The sequence below is a fragment of the Mustela erminea genome, chromosome 15 (genome assembly GCF_009829155.1).
Source record: "Mustela erminea isolate mMusErm1 chromosome 15, mMusErm1.Pri, whole genome shotgun sequence".
Taxonomy (NCBI): domain Eukaryota; kingdom Metazoa; phylum Chordata; class Mammalia; order Carnivora; family Mustelidae; genus Mustela; species Mustela erminea.
The window spans coordinates 24,405,123-24,417,920 of NC_045628.1; the positions used below are offsets into that span (position 1 = coordinate 24,405,123).

At 35.6% G+C, this 12,798-nt stretch overlaps 1 protein-coding gene and 1 pseudogene across 13 annotated transcripts in view; both read left to right on the plus strand.

Annotated features, from left to right (window-relative positions):
• SLITRK1 (SLIT and NTRK like family member 1) overlaps positions 1-12,798 on the plus strand; it is a 430,289-nt gene that overhangs the window by 27,855 nt on the left and 389,636 nt on the right. The gene's annotated exons all lie outside the window — the stretch shown is intronic.
• LOC116574248 lies at positions 2,165-4,175 on the plus strand (annotated as a pseudogene).

A 12,798-nucleotide genomic window follows, 5' to 3' on the forward strand; every position in this document is an offset into this window, starting at 1 on the left:
TTCAAAGCAAATAATGTTATCGGGGCAAAAGAAATCATTGCATAATGAAAAAGTAAGCTAAAGTAATTAAAAATTTGGGATGCCTGGGTGGCTCATCAGTTAAGTGTCTGCCTTTGATCAGGTCATCATCTCGGGGTCCTGGAATAGAGCCCCAAGTTGGACTTCCTGCTCATTGGAGAGTCTGCTTCTCTCTCTCCCTCTGCTCCACCCCACCCCCACTTATGTTTTCTCTCTCTCTCAAATACATAGATAAAATCTTTGAAAAGTAATTAAAAATCCTAAATGTCTATGCATCCATTAACAGACCTTCCAAACACATGAGCAAAAACTAAAAAGAATTCTATAAAAAATAGACAATTTCACCTGTATGGCTACAGATTGCTATAGCCTATTTCCAATATTGGTAAAAAGAGTGGACAGGATATCAGTAAAGATATAGATTATCTGAACAATGCTATCAACCAAATTTACCTAATTGATATTTATTCAACACTACATACAACAGAATACCCTATTTTTTTTTTTTTTTTTGCAGTTGCACATGAAACATTTACCAATATGATAAATATATCCTGGGTCACAGAATGAATCTTAATAACATTTAAAAATTCTATTTATATTCTATAAAATATATTCTGTGACCTTGTGGAATTAAATTAAAAATCAACATACATCTCTTTGAAATATCTCCCATAAATATTTGAAAAAGATAGTAATAGAGTTCTAAAAAAGGCATTGTTCAATTTAAAAAATATTTTGAACTAAATGAAAATAATACAATATATCAAAATTTATTGTTGGCTATTGTTAAAACACACCTCAGGAGAAATTTATAGCACAAAATGCATAGTAGAAATGCACATAAAGACACAAGCGTTCATATCAATAACATTTATACCTTAGGAAACTAGAAAATAAACTGTAAATGTAATTTAAACAATAGAATAGAAATAATAAAAATAGAAGAGAAATCAATAAAATGAAATTTAGAAAAAGAAAAACCAAACACTTATAACTTTGAGAAGACCAATAACATTGTTAAACTTTTAACTAAATATCAAGGAAAAAGTAGGAATATACAAATTACCAGTGCCAGAAATGAATGATATTATATCCCTATGTATTCCACAGTCTGAAGAGGGTGATAAGTGTTTATGAAAATGATGGTGAATTCTTTCAAACTTTAGGGAAAATATTGTAATACCAATTCCACGCAGAGTATTTTTAGAAATTTGCAGAATAATAATATTTTTCAGTTTATTTTAAGAGACCTAAATTACCCTAATACTAATCATAGAAACAGATTAGGAGCTAACAAATTACTGTTATCCCACATAAATATAAGTTTAAGTGATATAAACTATTTTAGCAAATTGAATCCAGCAATATAAAAGAAAGTTGTCATGACCAAGTAGGATTTATCCCGGGAGTAAAAAGTTGATTTAGTAATCAATTTAGTAATCAATAATCAAAATCAATGTAATTTATCATATCAAACTAAACATAAAAACCGTATGATAATTTTAAGAGACACAGAAAAAAGCACTTGTCAAAATCCGACATCTATTTTTGCTATAAAATATCAACAATATAGAAATAACAAAAGAATATTCTAATCCTAATAAACTGTATCTTTAAAAAACTCTATAATGAATGACTACTTACTAATGGAAGTTACTGACCTCTAAGATCAGGAGGAAAGCAAGATTTTCTCCTCTCTACACTTTTAGTTTATTTTGTACTGGAGATTGTACCCACTTCAATTAAAAAAAAAGTCACACTGATTAGGAAGAAAGAAATAAATATTGCTCACAGACTACCTGAATGCCAATGAAGAAATACAATGTACTTATAAACAAAAAAAATTAAATATAACCAACAAAACCTACAACTATTAAGTTAATTCAGCAAATTAGTAATATCAATACAGAAGAATCAAATGTTTTCTATATAGTACCAAGGTACAACCCCAAAATGAATTTTGAAACAATTAACAACAAATAATATGAAATATTTAGTGATAAATATGATGAAAGAGGTGCTAAACCTGTACACTAAAAAGGACATAACCCCTTTGCCGAGAGAAATTAAAGAGAGTTTAAATGAGTATAAAGGCTGAAGACTCTTATGTTGTTAAGATATCAGGTGTCCGCAGAGCGATCTATGGCTGCATAGGAAATCCCAATCAAAATTCTAGCAGGCTGGCCAATAAGCATATGAAAAGATGTTCAACATCACTAATCATAAGAAAAATGAAAGTCAAAACCACAGTGAGGGTTGGGAGCATGGAACAAATGCCTGACTAGGGCAAGGGCTATTCATGGAGGACAGCAGCTCAAGTTCTTAAACAAATTTGAAGAAGCCAAGGAAACCTACGAAAAGGTTTGAAAAGATGAAGAAAATAATCTTCAGCTCAAAGAGGGTTTATAGAATATGGAGGCTAGGTTGGCAGAGTGGAACTTTATGAACCCTTTAAACATGCCCAGTCTGTACCAGAAGTTGGAGAGTCATCCCTGAACAAGGATGCTGCTCACTGATCCTACCTACTGGGAGCTGATCGAGCTGATAACTACAAAACAAGCCATCTGACCTGGACACAAAACTGAGATCCCCAGATCCTGACTACTCTCAGTGTCCTGCTGGGAGTTTATATGGGCAGTATGAATGAGAGGAGGAATCTGGAACACCTCCCCTATCTCCTCTTTCCTAGAAGGACACCAAGCCAGAACCAGTGGAAGAAGAATAAGAAGCAGGCACTGAAAGGGAAAGAGTTGGGGAACGAGGCCTACAGGAAGAAAAACTTTGACACAGCCTTGAAGCCCTGTAACAGAGCTCAGGACTTGGAACCCACCAACACGACTTACATGACCAATCAAGCAGCCCTACATTTTAAGAAAGGCAACTACAGTAAGAAGGCCATTGAAGTGGGGCAAGAAAACTGAGAAGACTATGACAGATTGCCAAAGCTTATGCTTAAATTAGCAACTCCTGCCTCAAAGAAGAAAAGTACAAGGATTTCATCCATTTCTATAGCAAGTCTTTGGACTGAACCCCAGATGTACTCAAGAAATGCCAACAGGCAGAGAAAATTCTGAAGAAGCAAGAGTGGCTGGCCTGTATCAATCCCGACCTAGCCTTGAAGGAGAAGAACAAAGGTAATGAATGTTTTCAAAAAGGAGACTATCTCCAGGCCATTAAGCTTTATACAGAAGCCATCACACAGAATCCAAAGAGGCCAAATTGTATAGCAGTGAAGCTGTACAAACTCATGGAGTTTCAGCTGGCACTCAAGGAATGTGAGGAATGTATCCAGCTAGAGCCAACCTTCATCAAGGGTTACACATGGAAAGCAGCTCCACTGGAAGCAAGGAAGGACTACACAAAAGCCACAGATATCTACCAGAAGGCATTAGATCTGGACTCCATCAGTAAGGAAGTGGCAGACAGTTACCAACATTGTATGATTGCCCAGTACAACTGCCAGACAGCCCCAAAGACATGCAGTGATGGGCCATAGCCAAACCTGAGGTGCAGCAAGTAATGAGTGACCCGGCCATGTGGCTCATCCTGGAACAGATGCAGAAGGACCCCCAGGTGCTCAGCAAACACTTGAATCCTATAATAGCACAGAAGATCCAAAAGTTGATGGAAGCAGGTCTCATCACAGTTCAGTGATGACTTGCTCATCATCCCTTTCCCTTCTCTCTAGTGTGGAAAGAGGAGTTGGGACTGCCACAAGCAGTGTGGAATAGAGGGGTGAGCAGGGAAAAGTGAAAAACTTCTCTCTATGTATTTACATAGACCTATGTGGAAGATACAGAGACTCATATTCTCCATACTGGCACTGCCCAGCACAGGTGTGGTACCTTCCACTGCCCTAAGGTTCCCTGTTCCCTTCCCTGCCCTAAGTAGCTGTCTTAGCTGCTCTCTCATAGTTGGTTATTTTTTATATGGAGCAGTGGGCATGTATGGGAAGAGGAGGCTGTTCTTTCCCGATCTCAGGTCCCAACTCTCTTCACATTGTTAACTCCACATCCCATGTGCCCTTCTCCAATAATGCAGCCCATTCAGGTGTGATTATTTACTTTTTAAAAAAATTTCACCTTAAACCCATAAGGATGGTCACTATCAAAAGAACAGAAAACAACAAATTTGGTGAGTATGTGAAGAAATTAGAACCCTTATGTGCTGTTGGTAAGAATGTAAAATGGTACAGCCATTATGGAAAAAACTTAGAGATTTCCTTGGAAATTAAAAATAGAATTACCATATGATTCAGGAGTCCCACTTCTGGGTATATTTCCAAAAGAATTTAAAATAGGAGCTCAAGGCATATTTGCATACTCATATGCATTGCAGCATTATTCACAATAGCCAAGTGGTAGAAGCAATTCAAGTGTCCATCAGCAGATGAATGGATAAAGACAATGTGTTATTTACACACAGCAGACTATTAGACAACCTTAAGAAAGAAGGAAATCTTGTCACGTGCTATATTGTGGGGTAACATTGAGGATATTATGCTAAGTGAAATAGGTTGGTTGCATAAGGACAGCTACTGTATGCCATTGATAGGAAGTATCTTAAGTAGTCAAAATCATAAAAACAGAAAGAAGAAAGGTGATTGTCAAAGTTTGCAGGGAAAGGGGATTTAATGGTTGTAGAATTACAGTTTTGCAAAGTGAAAAAGTTTTAGATATCAGCTGTGCAAGAATGTTAGTATATTTAATACTACTGAAATGTAGACTTAAAAAATGGTTGAGATAGTAGATTTATTATTTTTTATTTATTTTTTTTAAAGATTTTATTTATTTATTTGACAGACAGAGATCACAAGTAGGCAGAGAGGCAGGCAGAGAAAGAGAGAGAGAGGGAAGCAGGCTCCCTGTTGAGCAGAGAGCCCGATGTGGGGCTCGATCCCAGGACCCTGAGATCATGACCTGAGCCGAAGGCAGCGGCTTAACCCACTGAGCCACCCAGGTGCCCCAGAGATAGTAGATTTAATGCTGTGTTTTTGTGTTGTTAACACACATACACACACACACACACACACACATGCACACACATGCACACACACACCTGGCAAGATTTCTTATATAACTTGATAAGGCCATTACAAAAATTGATAGGGAAATGCAAAGAACTTAAAACAATGAAATCAACTTGAAAAAAGAAGAACGAAGTTAGAGAGCTAGAAAGCCACCTGATTTCAAGGTAAACACTACCTCAAAACTTTACATAAATCTACAGTGATCAAGGCAAGTTTTTATTACAAAGAAATGACTAGATCTAGGTAACAAAGAATCTGATAAAAGATACAGATATATATGGAAGACTGATTTTTGACAAAGGTACAATTCAGTGGAGGTATGGTAGTTTTGTTTTCAACAAATGATGCTGGAATAATGGAAAGTTCATTTCCAAAAAAAAAAAAAAAGCTTTAAAACATCCCTCACACTTTATAAAACAAGCGTTTGTAAAACAAGCAAATAAGAATTTGAAAAGATAGTTATTATGATTAATCATAGGAAAACTAAAATTAAAACCACAAAGAAATATCACTATCTAGTAGAATAGCTAAAATAAAAACAACTGACCATTAGCAAGTGTCTTGAGAGGAGGAGGAACTGGAACTCTCACTCATTACCAGTGAAAATATAAAATGATACAATTACTTTGGGAAACATTTTAGAGGTTTATTATAAAGTTAAATATACACATACCATGTGAATGAAACACTCTTCTTCTAAGTATTTAAGAGAAAGAAAGCTTAGAGCCAGACTTTCAGTGAGTGTTCATAGTAATTTTGTTTGTGATAGCCCTAAATGGAGAACAGTCCCAGTGTCCATCAGCAGATGCTTGGAAGAACAAACTGTGGTATATACATATAATGGAATACTACTCAGCTACAAATAGGAATGAATTATTGATAATGCAAATACATTGATGGAGCTCAAAGAAAAGGAGTCTGACAAAAACTGAAACACATACTCAGTGATTCTACAAATATAAAATTCTAGAAGATGCAAATAAAGCTCTAATGACAGAGATCTGTGGTTGCCTGGAACGAAGAGTACATGTTTGTTGGGCAGGAGGGAGAAAATAAATATGTCACGAGGAAATATTTTGGGGTGATATCTATGTCCATTACCTGGATTGCAGTGATTGTTTCATAGGAGCAATACCTATGTCAAAAGGTACTGTTGACCTTAAACATAAAGCTATCTGTTATTTTACCAGCAAAAATGGGTTTACTTGGAAATAGCAGAGAATTGCAATTTGGAACAGGCAAAGTATGGTAAAATCTTAGGAAAGTCCAGAGAATAAAGGATAGGATTGCTCTTTCAGGGGAGAAAAGGGAAAAAAAAAAAAAAAAAGGATGAGTTGAGAGAGCTGTTAACAAACAAAAAGTCCATGGAAGTAAACCAGGAATTCAGAGCATGGTGGCTATTCATTGGCTTTGTTTTACTATTGCTCTCATTGGCTGGACTTTAGCCAGGTGAGGAGGAATCCTTTCTTCCTCCTGCTGGGAGTAGTAACTTTCAAGAGTTGCCTCTTCCTTTTGGGCCAGTGATTCTTGACAATAGGTGACACTTAAGGTCTCCCTCTTCTGGCCTCCCCACTCCATTTTCATGATTTTTTAAAAGATTTTTAAAAATTCATTTGTTTGATAAATAGTGACAGAGACAGAGATAGCAAGACAGAGCATGAGCAGGGAGGAGAGGGAGAAGCAGGCTCCCTGATGAGGGATGAAGGACTCTATCCCAGCACCCTGGGATCATAAACCAAGCCAAAAGCCAACGCTTAAGTGACTGAGCCACCCAGGCACCCCGATGTGTTTTTTTGTTTGTTTGTTTGTTTGTTGTTTTAAGATTTTATTTCTTTATTTGACATACAGAGATCACAAGTAGATGGAGAGGCAGGTAGAGAGAGAGAGGGGGAAGCAGGCTCCCCGCTCAGCAGGGAGTCTGATGTGGGGCTCCATCCCAGGACCCAGAGATCATGACCTGCGCCAAAAGCAGAGGCTTAACCCACTGGGCCATCCAAGCACTCCAGATGTATTCTTTTATTATTTTTCACAGTATCAAATTATATACTCTAATTTTATGCATTTTTTTGTCAATTATATCTCAATAAATAAGCACAGAAATAAAATAATGCAACTCATCCTCTCCATAAAATAAAGTTAGTCACTTTATGGGAGTAAAATTACAGAAGTGTTAAGTCTGGATGACACTTTGGATTAGTTCTGTTGTTATTTGATTGTTTTGGGTGGTATTTTGTTTTTTCTTTTTCCTTTTCTCAAAGAGGAACAGTAAGTTGAACATCTTTATGTTTCATCTTTGCTTGCTATAACCAGATTTAAATAACATCCTTTCTTAGTAAATGACACCAGTAAATTATAAAGTTTTCTGCTGTGCATATATATGTTTATTAGTTTTCAAAAGACTTAGTGAATATTGTGTGTATGTGTTCCTATGTGAACATGCAATATTATTTTTTAAAGCCAGGATAAAAGATATGAATAGAGGGAGGAAGAGGAAGAGAAAAATGAAGGTAGTATTTGCTAAATATTTGACCATTCCAAATAATTGAAGTTACTTTTAATTAAAAGCTAAATTACTTAAGACTATATTTTTTGTATTTAATAAAAGCCAAATTTTTTAAATTGTGGTCTCTAACAAAATTTATTATTTTAAAGATAAAATTGATGATTTTAATAGTAACATTTAGTAATAATGTGATGTATGCCACATTTTCTCTATTATTTCATCAGTGGATATTTGAGTTGCTTCCGATTCTTTCCTTTTGTAAGTAGTGCTGCTATATATATTGGTATATAAATGTCTGTTAGAGTTCTTGCTGTCAGGTCTTTTGGGTCTATTTCCAAAAGGAGAATTGTTCATATAGTAAAACCTTCATATAGTAATTCTATGTTTCATTTTTTGAGGAACCACTATTCTGATTTTCACAACAGCTGCACCATTTATATTCCTACCAGCAATCTTTATGTGTTCCAATTTCTACACATTCTTTCCAACACTTTTTTTTCTGATTTTTTTAATAGCTATCCCAATGGCTGTGAAGTGGTATCTCATTGTGATTTTGATTTGCATTTCTCTAATAATTAGTCATACTGGGCTTCTTTTCATGTGCTTGTTGAATATTTGTATGCTTCTTTAAAGAAATGTCCATTCAAGTTTTTTGGCCATTTTTAAAATGATTTCTTATTGTTGAGTTTGGGGGTTCTTTACACATTCTATCCAGTGATTTTATTAATCACTTATCAGTTATGTGATTTGCAAACATTTTATCATTCTGTGCTGATTTAACTCTTAGTGATTGGATCACTCTTGGGCTTGCTGTAAGCCTACAAAGTGCTATTTATTTTCACTCCATTTTTGTCCCCTCCCCTGCAGCATTTCTGGCCTTTATGTTTTTCTTCTGCATAACTAAAATGTTTTGAATATCTAATATCTATTTAGTTCATACTCAAAGAAGAAGTGAGATCTTGCCACTCTTCGCTCACTCCTGATCAACAGCAATAACGTTGGACAGTATACTTACTACAGAAGGAAGGAAGTATAAGTCAGTCAAATTTCTCTATAAATTTTACAAGGGCCCATAGTTGTCTATTAGAACAATTCCATTCATTTTCTTCAGTTGTACTATTTTCCATCATTCTAGTATTCTTTCCAAATGCATAAAATTCATGAGCACATTTACTTGTATGCTCTGTTTCATCAAAGCTCTTTTATAACATTCTTAGTATAAAATTTTCTATTTCCTTAAGCTATGCCTCCTCTAAATTTTTTCTCAGCACATATTTGTTGAGCCATTTCTATGAGCCCAAAATCTTAGAAGGTGTGGATAACTGAATAGAGAACAAAGTATAGTTTGTATCCTCAAGAAGCTGTTGGTCTTAAAGTAATTGGGGTACAATGAAACAGACATGGAATAAAACAAATAATAATCTTTAGATGCCACTGTTGAACACAGTATGATGTATGATAAGGAGGGTGAAATTTGATTGAGGAGGAATCTAAAGTGATAAACCTGACATCATCACGGGTAACATATATGCACTTAGCATGGAACTTCTCTCTCACCTATATTGTATTTATCTATAAACTTCATTTCTTATTCAGTGATCTTATTGAGTGATTTTATCTAATTTCTTAAGTATTGACTTAATTATATTTTATTAGAAGCTTCTACACCTAAACTAAAATTCAGTACCACTGTGATGAAACCAAGTTAGTATTTTTCTGTTTTTATTACATTATTTTGTAAGTTTCATACATTTTTAAAAGATTACTTTCAGAGAGTGTTAAATGTTCAGGGGGGAAAGAAGAGGGGAAGCAATCTCTCCACTGAGCACAGAGCCCAAGAAGGGGCTGATCTGGTGGGGAGATTAGAACCTGAGTCAAACCCAGAGTAAGTCCCTTAACCTACTGAGCCACCCAGGTGCCACGATTTTCATATATTTTTAATCTAGTATTTTGGTTTTTTAGTCTAATATGATATTACTTTTAGGATGTTATGTAGAAATCTTCACGTGTTACGGAAATTGTATTTCTTCCTTTTTTAACAAAAGACAATAAAATGTTTCTATGTTTAAAATAATACCTTTTTCATTCATCAAATTGCTTCAGTAAGTTTAAATATTGTGACCTGGTTAAATGTCCTTTTATCACTGAAAAACAGATATGTAATGTCAGATATATTATTGGTTATTTAAAACCCAAATAAATACATAAAGGGTTTTTTTTTTTTTGGCCTATTATCTAGATGGTTTTTTTTTTTTAATTTATCATTGCCTATGATGTTAATTATTTAAAATCTTATGGATCATATAAGCTCAGTGAGAAATACTTACTAGTTTGAAATACAAGAATGGTATTGATCCATATTGGGATATCAGGCTTGAAGTCTCTTTATGTGAAAATCTCTTACAGTTATGCCTAAATTATTGTATTATGGGACTGTGTCTAAATTGACTGAAGATGTTACTCCTTTTGAATTGCATTAGCAATTGTTCTTCTAGAATGGCTTTAGAGTAAAGACATGGAATATGTCCAGGAAGTTTGACAAATTCTGTTTATTCTCACCAGTAAGAGAGAAATGAATTGTCAAAAGGAAAATTAGAATATGACTCTTACTCCAGATGTTCCCTGGCCGAAGAAAAATGTTTGGGGGAGAAGTATACTTTATGGCTTCATGACAGCCGCCTGTTTGTTTGTTTGTTTTATTTTTTTCTGGAATTGAATGAAGATCTCCTTGATGATTTTATTGGTGTTCCCAAAAGTTCTTCACACAGTATTGCCATTTCCTTGAATTATTCATTATTTCTGACTGCACATTTTCAACCTATCTACTCAGTGTTTACACATTATGTATTCCATGTATTAATGGAATTGCCCTGTCATTGCATTTGTATTAAAGTTGTGTTAGACAATATTTCCTGGCTCGTCAGTTATTACAGCTCAAAATAATCTTTTGAAATTTGTGAACCTCTTTTTACTCCATAGTTATTTATTTTTAACAATTTATTTGACTAAGAAATAAAATGTCCACAGGGGGGAAAACCCACTATTATTAAAATAATACTTAGGTGGCAGTGTTATAGATCAGACCAAGGAAGACCAGACTAAGGAGTTTAAGCTCATTTTCTGAGTCAAGAAGCAATGCCAAGGACAGGTTGCTTCTCCTTCTTCATGGATAGCACATTTGATGGATCTGAAATAATGAGATCATTGCCTGTTGTTCCAGAAATTCTTGGCTTCTTCAGCTTTCAGATATCACTCTTCCCTCATTTCATTTGTCAACAGAAAATCTAGTCTTCTTTTAGGTTCATCTCATATTTGTCAGTAAATTCATGAAGAATGCATGTAACATGAATTGACCTGAAATCCACATTCTGCTTCAGCCAACAATTTTGTATTAGCCAGCCACTGCGCACATTTGCAGATCGCTTCATGGCCTACCTCCCCTGACTTTCCATGGTGCTGACTTTTCACAGTATGTGTATAAAAATGGACACATCATGTACTTCCTCACAACACTTATAAAATTTGTCACATTTAATGAGACTTTACAAAAGGCTTGTAAATGAATTACAATATCACACACACACACACACACACACACACACACACACATTTAGACTCCTTTGATGAAGTTTCTCTCCCTACCAGTTCTGTTTCTCCTCAATATCTGGAAAACGGGTTTTTCTTGCTCTTTTGAATAATGGAGAACATAATCCCATTCTTATCTTTTTCCTCCACAGAATCCCCCAGATCAAACCTCACAGTCTCTGTGTCAGACCGCCTGGGCTTCCATGACAAAATACCTATCAAAACTGGGTGGCCAGGGGCACCTGGGTGGCTCAGTGGGTTAAAGCCTCTGCCTTTGGTTCAGGTCATGATCCCAGGGTCCTGGGATCAAGCCCTGCTTCTGGCTTTCTGCTCAGCAGGGAGCCTGCTTCCCCCCGACCTCTGCCTGCATCTCTGACTACTTGTGATCTCTGTCAAATAAATAAATATAAAATCTTAAAAAAAAAAAAAAGAAAACTGGGTGGCCGACACAAAAGAAATTTCTTTTCTTATAGTTCTGGATGTTGGCAGTCCAAACTTCAAAAAATCAGTATGCTTAGGTTCTGCTGAGTGCAGTCTTCCCAGCATACAGACTGCAGCCTTCTCTCTTGTCCTCACATGGGGTGGGAGGTTGGGGGAGAGAAGAAGCTCTCTGGTATCTTTTTTGTGAGGTCACTAATCTCATAACGAAGTCCCTTATAACCTCATGTGAGCCTAATTCTCCACCAAAGACCCCATCCAAATAGCATCACATGGTGGGTCAGGGCTTCACCATAATTTTTTGGGGGGTATGGGGACACAGTTTAGTCCATAACATCACCCAAGGATTTTTCAAGGATTTTTCTTCTCAGGGTGGAAGTTGGAATGTCTACTCTCAGACCAAAAAAAAAAAAAAAAAAAAAAAAAAGGCTCTATCTCTCTATCTCTTATCCACTCCTTTAATTTGACCATCTCTGTCTCTGTCTTCTGCCATTACAACCAGGATAATCTATTAAAATATGTTTATCCTTCTCATTTATATTAGCAAATGTTGCCCTATTTGCAAAATCTGAGACATTCATCATGGAATGCCACCACAGGTTGAATTTCACACAAGTGCATTCCCCTCTAAATTCTTATCCAGCCTGGGGTGATTCCCTTTTCATTCTTTGTCATTGTCCAATGGCTACTTTAGCTTTACTCTGGATAACTTTTGATAAAGAATACATAAATTGCAAAGGTAAAAATCATTCTACAATGAAGAAAATGCTTTCTTATGCAGAATGACTTCACTCTTTATTGTCTTGAAACTCTGCTTTTCATATTGAAATCTTCCAAGATATCTTTGAACAACAGGGTGGCCCCTTAGAGTGTTTTTTTGTGTGTGTGGTTTTTGGCTTGTGATTTTTTTGTTTTGTTTTGTTTTTTTGTAAAAATGAAGTGGTAATGTGTTAAAATGTAAATATAGGTCTCTGGTAGGAAAACAGAAAGGCAGCTCAAAGCTTCAATCTAGTTCTTATTTCTTTCTAGATTTTACACTTACCAATGAAAATGTCCAATAGTAGAGACCTACTAAAGCCAGTGGACAGAATTTTTCTTTAATTGCATGCAAATTAATGTTTTCTTTCTAGTAATAAAATGGTGTAAGACCATGGCCATGTGTTCTCTAGTATTTGGTGTAAATAGGTAGCAGGATGATGTCTTCCCCCACACACAATGATTA